Source organism: Chenopodium quinoa, unplaced genomic scaffold, assembly GCF_001683475.1.
Source record: "Chenopodium quinoa cultivar QQ74 unplaced genomic scaffold, ASM168347v1, whole genome shotgun sequence".
NCBI classification, from domain to species: Eukaryota; Viridiplantae; Streptophyta; class Magnoliopsida; order Caryophyllales; family Amaranthaceae; genus Chenopodium; species Chenopodium quinoa.
Window position 1 is genome coordinate 1,521,366 of NW_018743327.1, and position 13,495 is coordinate 1,534,860.

A 13,495-nucleotide genomic window follows, 5' to 3' on the forward strand; every position below is an offset into this window, starting at 1 on the left:
CACCGGGGACGGCTGAATCTAGGACTAGGAGTGTCGCCTGCCCTTTTCTGGACCCATCTTTGCCCTTTATACAAAGTTCGACTGTATCTGTGTCTATTTAGAGCATGATGGCCAGAACAAAAAAGACTGCCAGGATCTCAAACTCAGACGGCTCCTCCCACAGGGTGCCGATTAGTGAAACATCTGACCAGGCGCCAGATTTGGAAGTGAAACAAAGCGGCTTGAAAGCCGGCAGTTCTGAGGGAGGAGTCAAAGTGACCCCTTCCCATTTTACAGTTGACAATTCTACATTCTCTCCTGCTCCTTTTAAAGGAGAGGAGGCGGGCCCCTCCAGGAGAGGGGAGGAGTCGTCCTCTTCGGACTCGTCAGATGACGATTCCGAGTCTAGCTCTTCTGGCCATGATTCTCTGGACACAGAAGAGAAAAACAGTCGCCTACAAGAGGCGAGGCTTTCTCACGCAGTTGAGAAGGGGGACGATTGGGCGGAGCCATCCGCCTCTCACCGAGAGCAAAATACCCCCTACTACTGCACGGTACCTCGGGGCCGGATCACAGCCATGCAAGAGAAAGTGGAGAGCTTTATCGCAAACCACACAATGGGCCCCGGCTTTTTAGTGTTTTTGCCGGATCCAGAAGACACAGTCGTCTGGCCGGCTGGTACCAGTTATGATGGCGCCTACTTTGGCTGCTACGAGGCGGCCATCAAGGCTGGGCTGCGCTTCCCACTACATCCGGTTGTTCAGCGGATCTTGGATGGGTATGAGTTGGGGTTATGGCAGTTAGCCCCGAACTCCTGGGTCAACATACTCGGCTATGTGGCCGGGTGCGAACTGCACGGGGTGGAGCCGAACTTCGAGGCTTTCGCCCACATGAACTACCTCAGCCGGACCCCTAAGGCAGGCGGTACCGGCTGGTATCAATTGACGAGCCACAGGGGCTACCTCATGACGAGAGGTAAAGCAAACAAATGGAAGGACTGGCGGAGCACCTTCCTTATCATTGAGAGTTCAGACACAGAGCTGAACAAGCGCTTCAACAGGTGGAACAGGAATCCGCCCCTTCTTGCAGGCGGCCGCAGCATGCCGCCTGTTCCCCCCAAGGCTAAGAAAGAGATCCTAGATAAAGGACTCTTCAAAGTAGAGTCGAAGGTGAACTCTACTTCAGGGGAAAAAGAGCAAGTACCCCTGCACTGCGTCCCGATCTTCAAATGGATCTACGACGAGTACTTTTTGACCGCCTGTGGCCTCAGCAGTCGGTGCTCAAGAGGTAGCCGGCCTGTCGAATACTCTGTTGTTCCATGCATTTCTTGTTATGACTTTTATTAACTTTGCTATTTGTTTTTGCAGCGGACGCCATGAGCAAAATTACCGCCTCCAAGACTGCGGCGGCCATGTTGCGGGCCTCCATCATGCAACAGTTTTCAACCGACTCCCCCAACAAGGGGGCACCCTTGGTGGGCTTCGAACCTTTCACCCTCTTTTTGGAGTTGTGTTTATGCATATACTGACTCTTTTCTTCTTTTTTAGACGGGCGCTCCAAGAGCTTCTTCTTCCCAACAGCCGGACCCCAAGGCCCGGAGGACGACTGTTGCAAGCTCTCCTGGTTCTGCCTGGAAACATGTGGCGGCTGAGAAACAGCCGGCCACCTCTTCTAAGACTCCAGCTGGGCCACCTAGAAGTATGAAATTATCCTTGTAAATTTTAGACCTGCTCCCTTCTTTACTAGGTCTAATCCGTTTGTTTATGCTTGATGCAGTCGGCCCTCAGGAGCCTGACTTGGTCGAGGTGGCCAAGTCTATGATCAAGGTCGTTCCTCCAGCTGAAAGGGAGGCGGTCAGGGGTGTCGGCACCCTTGACCTAGACGGGATTGCAGGGGTCCTTGCTGAGTTATACTTAGCATATTTTTGAGTATTTGAATTCCAGGACGCCTGTTTTCTTTTTTGTTTGGAAACTGACGCCTGTTCCCCTTTTTACTTAGGCCCTGCTCCGAGTGAACGGCCTTCGCAAGCCGCTTGACCGGAAGAACAAAGAGGTAAAGGCTGCAAAAGCTATGGCCGCCTCTGACTGTGATAAGGCAATGTTTCAAATTGCCCAAAATGAAGTTCTGACCATTGATATTCTTTATTATCAGGCGCAGGCTACCGCCGCTATCCGGGCTCAGTTAGAGGCGGCCCAGAAGAGGAATAGCGAGCTGGAGGCGACCATCAACAACCTCAAGGTCGAGCTGAGACCTCTTCGCCAAAAGATGTCCTCATACGAAACCTTGGAGAAATCCTTGGCGAGCGTAAAGGTACGCCTGGTGACCCAGGAGAAGAGTCTTACTCAGGAGCTCTCGGAATAGGCCGAGCAAGAAAAGAAAGAGCTGGTCCGGGAGATGATGGAAGACTCTGCTCAAATCCAGCGCATGACTTGGGGCCGCCTCTTCCCCAATGCCGACTTTGCCTCATGGGAAAAAAACGTACCGCCAGTGTTCTGATAGATATAATCAAGAGATCCTGGCGGCTGCTGAGGAAGAGGCGTTGGAGGAGGAGCAGCAGCCGGTAGTGGCGCTTGTGCCGCTTGGGGGTAATGCATCAAAGAAGGATGCAGCTGAAGCCGAGTCCAGCAAGAAGAGTGGTGACCAGGCGGCAGCTGCTAATATTGAAGATTTGCCCCCTTCTTAAGCTTTATGTCTTCTTTCCACAGCCTGCGTGTCGTTTGTTTGTATTTACCCGGCCAGGGGGCCGGGGCTCTGAATATTTTGCCGGTCTTTAATGACCGGCTTCCTTTTAATGAATATTTTTGTTTTGCTTCAAATTTGTTTAAGTATTGAATATTCTGATATTCAATTGTACACTATACCGACTGTTTTATATGGCCGATAAGTGCAAACAAGTACGGATAGTTAGTCACGCCGCCTATGCCCCTGGACGACTGGTTGTCTGTTTCCAGGCTAGACGATCAGTCGACCATTTATCCAATCGGTATTCGAACCATTTTAAAGACTGGATCCCCTTTAGGCAGGCGGTCCTGTCATTTGTAAAATTTAACCAAGTAGGAAAGTTGTTTCCTACTTGTCATGCTTTTAGGCTAGAGACTTTAGGCCGTCTAGGCCGACTGTTTCCCGCCATATTAAATCTAGTGTGAACAGGTGCTGTATGAACACCTTTTTAGTTTCATACTAAAATTTTTAAGGAGTGACCAAGTAAACATGATTGTTACCTAGTCGCCAAGTAACTGAGTAGTAGAGGTATCAAGCGGTGGGTACCGGTTGTTCCCCTTTATTCGCCAATGTTTGTTGGCTTTTAACTCATAGGTTGTTAACCTAGCAGGAGTAGTGGTTGAGAGCCCTTGTTTGCTAAAAACAGGCGGACGACTCATACCTTTTAGGCTCCATACTAAGTTTGAGAGAGTGACTATGAGTTAACTTTGGTGTTACTCAGTCGCCGTCACTCCTGCTTGAGAAGTAAAGGTACCAGGCGGCGGTGGCCGGCTGAACCTTTTGATTCGCCAATGTTTGTTGGCTATTAACTCAAGAGATACCCCCTGCATTTATCCCAAGTAATACAGGCGGTCATCTGACTCAGATGCCAACTGCTACCACTGGTTTGGTTAGTGATAGAGTTATCCTTGTCTTAAAAACGGCTACGTGGTTGCCCTTGGGGACAGTCGTATAGGTGCCGTGTAATTAGTTTATAGAGCAATGTTCCACCCAAAAGGGAGCTGCTCTCTGCGACGAATTTCATCCGGAGGGATGCCGCCGGACGCCTGCTATGATGTTGGGATAGGTCGTATTAGTTTAAAGATTGGATCAGTTGGCTTGGCGCCTGGACTGATCATTCGGCTTGTGGAATTGGTTAGTTCTTGGTGAACGTAGGTGCTAAGTAAGAGCAGGGTAGCCGATAAGAATAAAAATTAAACATGGAGAGTAGCCGACTGTTTGTCAGTAGGCATGCCCCTCTTAGGTAAAAATGAAAACTGAGCATGGAGAGTAGCCGACTGTTTGTCAGTAGGCGTGCCCCTCTTAGTACAAAATTTAATATTAAGTATGCAAACTTTTATTAAGTAGCCCTTGACTATTTATATCATTCAAAAGAAATATTTCTTAAGATTATCTGCATTCCAAGTTCGAGGCAACGGTTGGCCGTCTGGTGTTTCCAGACGGTAGGTACCGTCCCTGACCTCTTCACAGATTCGGTAGGGTCCTTCCCAGTTGGGAGTTAGTTTGCCAGACTCATTAGCCCTTCCAACTGCTTCCATTTTTCTAAGTACAAAGTCCCCCACTTTGAGTGGACGCCTGTGTACTTTTTTGTTGTATGATCTAGTCATTCTCAGGCGGTAAATTTCATGGCGCAAGACAGCATTGCCCCTCCTTTCAGGAAGTGAGTCTAATGCCAGGCGCATGGCTTCCCAGTTTGCCTCTTCGTCATATAGCATTACTCGAAGAGTCGGCTCGTAGTGTTCTATTGGAAGAACAGCTTCCGCACCATAAGTTAGGAGGAATGGAGTTTCTCCAGTTGCCCCTTTTTCAGTCGTCCTTATGGACCAGAGAACATGTGGTAATTCATCCGCCCATAGGCCGCCTGCTCGTTCAATCTTTTTCTTGAGACCGTCTGAGATGATTTTATTAAAGGCTTCTACCTGGTCGTTTGCTTGTGGACGGCCGACAGATGCAAAGTAGTGTGCAATTCCTTGGTCACCCAACCAACTTTTGAGAACAGGCGTCTCAAATTGGGGACCATTATCAAAAACCATAGACATGGGAACCCCGAACCGAGTGATGACATTTTCCAAATGAATGAAATTACATCCTTCGTCTTGATTCCCTTTACAGCCTCCGCCTCTACCCATTTAGTGAAGTAGTCGACGGCAACAAGTATGTACCTCCTTCCGCCTGTAGGAGGCGTATATGGACCCAGAATATTCATGCCCCACTTAGCAAACGGTAGTGGGCTATGAATGGTAGTGAGGTCAGTAGCCGGACGGTGAATTAGCTTGCCAAACCTTTGGCACTTGTCACATTTTTTCACCATCTCCATTGCATCTGCTTCTAAAGTAGGCCAAAAGTAGCCCTGCCGCCTTGCCCGTTGAGCAAGCGTCCTACCGCCTATATGGGAAGCACAGTAACCAGAGTGAAGATCGTCTAGTATCTCTCGTCCCTTTTCTGGAGTAACACACTTTAAGATGGGTTGAAGGTACCCCCTTTTGTGAAGTTCTCCCTTTATTATTTCAAAACTGGTTGCTCGTTTTTTCAGTGCTGCCGCCTCTCGTCAAAGGAGTGGCATGACCGGCAAATTGAAAAGAAGACCTTCAATGTTGGAGATAAGGTGTTGCTTTACAATTCAAGGATGAAACTATTTCCCGGAAAACTCATGTCAAGGTGGAGTGGTCCATTCACCGTTAAGGAGGTGTTCCCCCATGGAGCCGTTGAGCTAAATGATTTGGATGGATCGAGGTCATTCAAGGTCAATGGGCATCGCCTCAAGCTTTATTATGAGGATGCTCATGTTGGTTTGATTGAGTCAATGCAATGCAATCTCATCTTTTGAGTGTGTGAAGTACGTCAAGCTAGTGACGTTAAAGAAGCGCTTCCGGGAGGCAACCCGAGTTTCTAACTCTCCTCTATTCTATTTGCTTGATGTTTTCTTTTCTTCTTTCACAACTTTGGATTGATGGTTTTGCGTGTATTTGGTTTGTGTTGGTATTCTTGTTTGTCTTGCCTTAAAAAGGAATGCATTTTCCATATACCTTAGGCATGATTGTGTTGTATTTTAGTGTGTCTTGAGGGGAAGTTTTGTGCAAATTTTCAGATAGAGGGATTTAGGGGTGTTCGACCAAACTGCAACAAGGTTCGGCCGAACTTTGCAAAAGTTTGACCGAACCACCCAAGAGTTCGGCCGCTCCTCCCCTAGAACTCAAAATGGGCTATAAACTGTCAGATTCTGGAAAATCAAAAAGTTCGACCGAACTTTTCAAAAGTTTGGTCGAACCTATGCTGGTCCGATCGAACCCCCAGAAAGTTCGGCCGCTCCTGTTCTGGAAATCAAATTAGGCTGAATTCTGGCAGTTTCTGGAAAATCCAAAAGTTCGACCGAACTTTTCAAAAGTTTGGTCGAACTTATTATGGTCCGACCGAACCTCATAAGGTCCGACCGAACCTTTTTCGAGCTTGCCCAGAATTAATAGGCTTGAGCCGCTGCTTTCTCGCTCTTACTTCATACATTCGGCTCTCTCTCTCCCTTCTCTTCTCCTTCTCACCCTAATACTCCATTGTCACCCCTCCTTCAACCTCAAATCTCCATAAAAATCACTCCTATCTTTTTCCCTCCTCACTTCATTAACATCCACTACTCAATTCCTACAATCTCCTTAAATTTTCCCCAATTTCTAGGGTTTGAGTGACTTGAAACTTCTTGATTTCTACTTACTTCCAATCAATTGTGGTATGGTTATTCTAGCTTTTGCAAGCTCATTTCTTCAATTTCTCTTTGTTTTACCATGTTTTACATGTTCAAGTATGATATGTGGTATAATTGATATTGTTAGTCATGGCTAGTTTGATTTAAGTGGTTATTGGGATTTCCTTGTTGTAATTGGTTGGTTGTTGTTAGTAGAACTTGTTTCATGATGAATATGCATGTATGACTTGGGTTTTCATGATTTCAATTTGTTTGCTTGAATGTGTTAATCTTTCACTAGGTTGTTCATGCTACATTTTGATTGAGAAATTCTTGAGTTGGATGGAATTTTGTGACTATTACTCATTGTTCTCGGTTGGATTTCGATGAGTTTTGAGTGGATTTCATGAATTTTAGGGGACATCATGCCCAATTTCGCCTAGGTTTTCTTAGGATTTGCATTCGATTGCCATAGGATTTTTAGCTCATGCCTTGGTTTATAAGTGTCCATTAATGCCTTGAATTGTATTGTTGCTACCGTCTACATCTATTTCACAACTCATGGCTTTTAATCTCATTGCACACACTTTTTATCTGGACGAGCTTCTTGTTCCTCCTTTTGGCTTGAATCTTCCTAATGTTAATTCTTGGCGATTTTTGTAGATTCACGATGCATCTTTTTGGAAAAAGCAAGTCCAAGAGGAAGAGGACGGGTGATCTTCATCGTTAAATTTTCCACCTCCACCCGACATCTATGATCATGGCATCATCGCTCCAAACACACACTTTTGGGATGTCTATAAAACCCTCATAGACCGTCCCATACGATCTACAAGGTTCTTCTACGGGAACACCTTAAGAAAGCTTGGAATCATGGATGAAGTAGTCCGGCTCGCACAAAACTTTGGTTGGGGCGAGTTCATTGACCTCCACGCTCACACCTATGAGCGCGTCACATTGGAGTTCCTTGCTTCCCTCCGCAAGGAAGTCATTGAAGAAGATGATGAAGGGAATGAATCTCAAATTATTCTTCACTTTCGTATGTTCAACGAAGACCATTCCCTAACCGAGAGTGAGCTCAATGAGATCTTCCATTGGCAAGCAACCGGGATGCATCGACCTTCCGATATGACCTCAATGTGTCGCATTCCCTATAATGAACAAGAATGGTGGCAGAGCATCTCCACCAAGCCCGTCTTTCGCACTAACACCGCAAAGGTCAACAACATCATCCATATTGCTTTGAGATACTTTACCCGGCTCCTTCAGTATGCCGTATTCTTCAAGGCAAACCTCGGCTCTATGGTGAAAGATGAGGTAGCTTGCCTTTACTTGGCCGACAATCCTCAGCGTTTAAAGTTCAAATGCTCCACCACTTTTATCTCGAGATTGTTGGACACTCGAGATGGGCGGCTTGGTGATGAGATACACATGGGGGGCATGATCACCCTCATTGCCCTTTCTTTGAATGGTGGAGCTTACAAGGACCAAATTGATTTGCTCCCCCATGTGCTCCAAAACAAAGAAGAAGAGGCCGTCGGCTACCCTCCTTATGCTCTTATTATTGTTGCTCTCCGCAACCAACGCTTCATCAACTACACCACCCAGAATCGCAAATTTATCCTCTTGGTTGATAATGAAGAAGAATGGTGTGTCCTCCAGGATCCTCCTCACACTTCGGTAGACCCTTCCAACCCGCTAAGGTGGAAGATTGCGCGAAAATTCATCCCCGATGAATTAAGGAAAAATCAAGTCATCGGTGCAATCCCTCACCCTCAACCGGTCTACCAAGTGGAGCATCCCTTTCCCCCCCTAGTGGGGGAGGTGAGACATCTTCTTCTTCTTCCTCTTCTCCTTTTGATATGAGTGCCCTGCGTAGTACCCTCGATGGTATTCGTTATGATAATCAGGCTTCTATTGAACAATGGGGGTACTACGCAAGGATTAACTATGATAGTCTTGTGCAAGCGGGCGTTCAAACGCCCTATGTTAACTATCCCTACCACCCGCCTCAAGAGGGTCCAGTTCCACATTGGGACCCCTATGACCCTAACAACCCCTCCCCCAACACCTATGCTTATTGGGAAGGTCCTATCGACCCATCCCAACGTGTTGGTACCGCACCATACAACCCTTATCGGCCGGGTGGGTGTGACTACGCCTATGATCCGGCAAGTCCATCAACCCTGAATCCTTTTGATGGTGGTTGGGGTACACAAGGGTGGCCCTATGAGCACTTTAACCAACCTTTCCATCCATTCATGGATCGCCCGGGGTTTGATTTCATGAACCCTCCTAAGGAACGGGAGGATAGAAACCCCCAATGAGGGTTCTCTCCTTGCCTTTCCCCCCCGGACTTTCATGCCTATTCCTTTTGCTCGAGACGTGCAAAAGACTAGCGTGGGGGAGGATGTTCCTTTTGGTTGAAGTGTACATAGGAGGGTAGTGTGGTAGGATGGTAGCTTGTGCATATGGAGAACCATCAGGGATAATGAATTTATTGTAGTTAGAGATGATTTTTGGTTGGTAATATTCTTATGATGATGATGTTATGAAGCTTCATTTCAAAAAAAAAAAAAAAAAAAAAAAAAAAAATTGAAGTTGTTTTTCCCTCTTCTCTCTTGATCCCATAATCCAAATCCCAAAATCCAAATCCCAAAATCCAAATTTTGTAGATAGCTTTTTGTCAATCATTTTCTTTTGTTTATAATTCTAGTCTTTTCCTTTTGTTCACTAACTTTTCTTTGTATAGTTGTAGTGTTTCTTTTCTTTTGGCTCACTTTCCTTGTAGCTTGAAAACGGAAGCACAAAATGATGGAATAAGGAGCAACTCAAGCTCCGGAAACCTTGGTGAGATCGCAATTTTGCCTTGTGTTCTAATTCAAGCAGCATTTGGTGAGATCTTTCCCTACTTTCCTTTATTTTTCTTTGTGTGCATAGTTAGTTTAGACTAGAATGGAGTTGATTGTTCGAGGTTGTTTGCATTTGATTCCACGGAATTTGGTGATCGTTGGTATTGATGCCGAACGATCTTTGTTTGTCGATTGAGAATTATATGTTTACTAGCCTCTTATCTCTCTTGTACTCCTTGCATTAAAAAAAAAAAAAATATTCGAAAAATGTGAAAAAATGAAAAAGGTTTTCATTTTTATTCATGGCAAACCACGAAAAGCTTAGTTGTTTCATTTTCATTTCGAGCATAATAATGTTGACTCGTGTGTTTGAATGCTTTGCTTCTTGAGTGTTATAAGTTTGCATGCTTCAGGATTGCCATTGGTTGACTCTGGGACATGTTCATGCTAAGGTAGTTGTTCTAGAACTCGTTAGGCCCATCGAACCCAAATTCACTTGTTTGTGGTAAGAAGGTGTTGCTCTCATTAGGAGATTTGAAGCCCTAGAGATGGTTTTTGTAACCCGATGTGAGCTTTATTGTTCAAGCCTCCAACATTACTTGTATGAGCGGCGTAGGATCCTCACCAAGGAATGCTTAGATCTAGAACTTGGTGTCTGGCTCCCGAGATCGAGACCGAACTAACCTACGAATGACAAAGGCATTCTTCATTCGGTGACTATTTTTGTTTTCTAGTATTAGTTTTTTTTTTTTTTTTTTTTTTTTTTTTTTTTTTTTTTTTTTTTATCTTTTGTATTTTTGGGTTGCATTTGCCCTTACCATGTTGAGTCTTCCCCTCCTTGATTATAGCACATTGCAAGCCCATGGCCCTTTTGTTTTACTTTCACCCTTAGAATCGTGAAGCTCAAGCCATGAGGGCTTATTGTAGTTTTGATTTGAAATTTGGAAGGGAATGGTTCTACTTGGAAAGTGAAGCAGTGTTTTTGTGAATATGTGTTCAAGAAAAGCAAATGTAAATCCTAGAAAAAGCCTTTGAAGCTAAAAAAAAAAAAAAAAAAAAAAAAAAAAACAAAGAGAATGTGACAAACGAAGAGTTGATGAATGAAGATGTAAGAGGAAAGCGAAAGCTCAAAAGTGTTTGGCATTATAGTTCAAGATTGTGGCAACGTAGTTTGAAAATTGGTTGATGATTGATTTTGAAAAAGAGGCTTGATCACCCTTTGCTTCACGGTTAGGCTAAGCACCAATTTCCAAATTCCTCCACACCCTTACCCCCTAGCCATCGTTACAACCCTTTCAATGCCCTGTTGACCTAGGTTGGTTGAGTCACTAGTCGGTGGATGGAGCTGGAACTCAAGCATATGGAGAAGGCATAACTTGGTGAGATGTCGGGTTCCTCTATTTTGCAGTGTTTTATCTTTGTTCCGGCTCCTTCGAGGAGTCACTTGATGCTATCTCCAAGGGCGGATTTGAATCTAGATGAGGGAACGCGGTAAGATTGTATGGAATGCGGGGGGGGGGGGGGGGGAGTGGTGCATGTTTGAGTTCTCTATGCTTAGCATAACTTATCCTTCAATCAACTTTCGGCATCCCCTTGCATGCTCACTTCTACTACTCAGAAAGTTTGACACTCATTCATGTTTGTTATCTCCAAAAGCTCGATTTGGCTATGATTTGTGTTGGATTTGTTGTTTCTCTTTCCCTTGTTTTTGGTTTTTTGAACACAATTTTGTAAGAGTTGTGGGGTATGCTCTCTGGAAACCCTCACGAGATCACAACTCGTCCTCATCGGCGACCTTGGGGTTTAAATGGCTTGTTGCTTTTGCTAAAAGCAATTTCGGTTTTTCTTTTGTTCCTTGCATGTTTGAATAACTAATTCTTTCTCCCTTGTTCATTTTCCTTTGCTTTGCTCGAGGGCGAGCAAAGGCTTAGCGTGGGGGAGTTTGATGAGTGACATTTATGTCACTCTTAGGGGTAGTATTTAGGTCTTTTTCCTCTTATTTTTCTTAGGTTTTTCCACCTCATTTATCCTCTTATGGCTTCTTTATGTGTTGATGAAAAGTAATGCTTATTTGCGCTTATTTTGATAATCTTTATGCATTATTTTATCATCCCCATGCTCTCGTGAACTTTGGTATCTTCTGTAGGTTCCATGACGGTCCTATGCACGGTGGGAGGCCCCTTGGCCAAGTATGGAAGCCATGGACAAAGGCAAGAGGAGCAAAAGGGAAGGAGAGGAAGCAAGAAAAGGAAGTGCAAGAGGAGGTGTGGCCGAACCTCTGAAAGGTCCGGTCGAACCTAGGTGTGGTCAAACTTTTCAAAAGTTTGACCGAACCTCCAGGGTGTAGTGAAGGCAGTGTCAAACCAGTTTTCAGCAATTTTGCAGGAGAGGTCGAACCTCGAAAGTTCGACCAAACAAGGATCAGGGAGGTTCGACCGAACCTACACAGGGTTCGACCGAACCTACCCTGAGTCCGACCGAACCTACCCAGAGTTCGGTCGGACCTTTTCCCGATCTCAGCCAATTTTGTACGGACTATTTAAGGTCCTTTTGAGATCGTTTTTTGAAAAAAAAAGAAGAAGTACAGTAGCCTAGTTTTCAGAAACCTCTCTTAGTTTGAAACATTCCTTAGGATTAATTTAGCTTAGTTTTCATCAAATCAAATCATTGTATTAGTGAAATTCAAGAATTATTCTCAAAGTTTGGCAATTTGTATTCAACATTTGAAGCTTCAATTAGTAATTTCTCCAACCTTCTTCCTTTTAATTTCAGATTTTATTTGGTATTTGCATGTTATTTAAATCTTCTTAGTTCTTGGTAATTTGTTATTGGATGATAGTTATTTCAATTGTTAACCACTTTTTCCCCAATTATTGAAGTATTTAGAACCCTAATTCTTGATTGCATGTTGATAAACATGAGTTCTGAGTAGTCTTCTTGCTAAGGGTTGGGTGAAGCTCGACCTTTTGGGTTAACTATGCAAATGTGGGAGAAGCATTGATGTTTGTATTGCAATTAAATTGATTATATGAGATTGCTTGTTAGTTCCTCATGATAGGTTTAGCTACCCTTGACTAAGGAGCTTGATAGTATGATATGCCTAATTTGACATGGAAGTGTAAATTGAGTACGTCATTACTTATTGTAATTTGATTATGTATCATCTATTGCTAAACTAATGAGGAATCTAAGTTTAGTAGTGTGAGTTGTTTTCTAATTGCATGAGGTTGATTTTACATATAGTCCTTGCTATATCTTGTCTATTTTACTCCCCGTTTGCCTATTTGCCTTGGTTGAGTGGATCTCATTCCCTAGTATCTTTAATTCATTGATTAAGAACCATAGTTTGTTTGTCTTCTTGACGAACCCCAATTCACCAATTGACTTCGAGTTAGCTTAAGTGTAAAGATCTTTGGCAATCATATCCCGTTCCTTGTGGACCGAACTCTTACTTGTCATTATGCTTGGTTTGTAAGGTTTTTGTTAATAAATGTGTTTGATTGAGTGTGGAATGTACGACCGTTCTAACGCCCATCAGGTGGCCAAAAGTTTTCGGTGAATTCTAGGGTTTTCTAGGGGTGGGGAGTGTGGTCAATGCTGGAAGAGGACAGTGAACGACCTATTTTCAATAGTGGGTGGCTTTTTGCAATACTTTTTTTAGTTTGGGTGGTGTTTTACAACATTTTTTTACTATGGGTGTTTTTTCACAAAAAAATGTTTTTAATGGGTGATTATTGACAAAATTTCCTTTACTTATTTACCCAAGCATTGTAATGTTTAGATTTTGTAAGTAGTAATTTTTGGCGAATAATGAGTGTGTGTTGGTGGTTAGTTGTTGTGGGGAGTGTGTATTAACGGATTTGAAGTGTAAATGTTTGCTTTGTCATTCTAATTGAGAGATTAATTAATAGTATGACTTGATATTAGGCTTGGAATAAAAGAATGACTTCATGATATGTTCAATACATTAGGCTTATTTTGTATTTTCAACTTTGCAAGTAAAGCTTGCCACTTGCCTTTTTGGGCTTTCATCTAAAGTAGTATGTTCTTCATTATAAATAAGATGTTTGAGTTATGAGGATATATTAAAGAAGGAAGTCCATTGATTTTTTTTTCTTTTTAGTTTGGTTTGCATTGGAGCTCAAGATTAAGGTTATAGAAATTAAAGTATTTATGGACAAGGAAAACGTTAGTTTAATTCTAAAATAGTTTTCATGATTAGGCGGAGTCATGCAATATGTACTATGTATATAGTGATGTTTTTTTT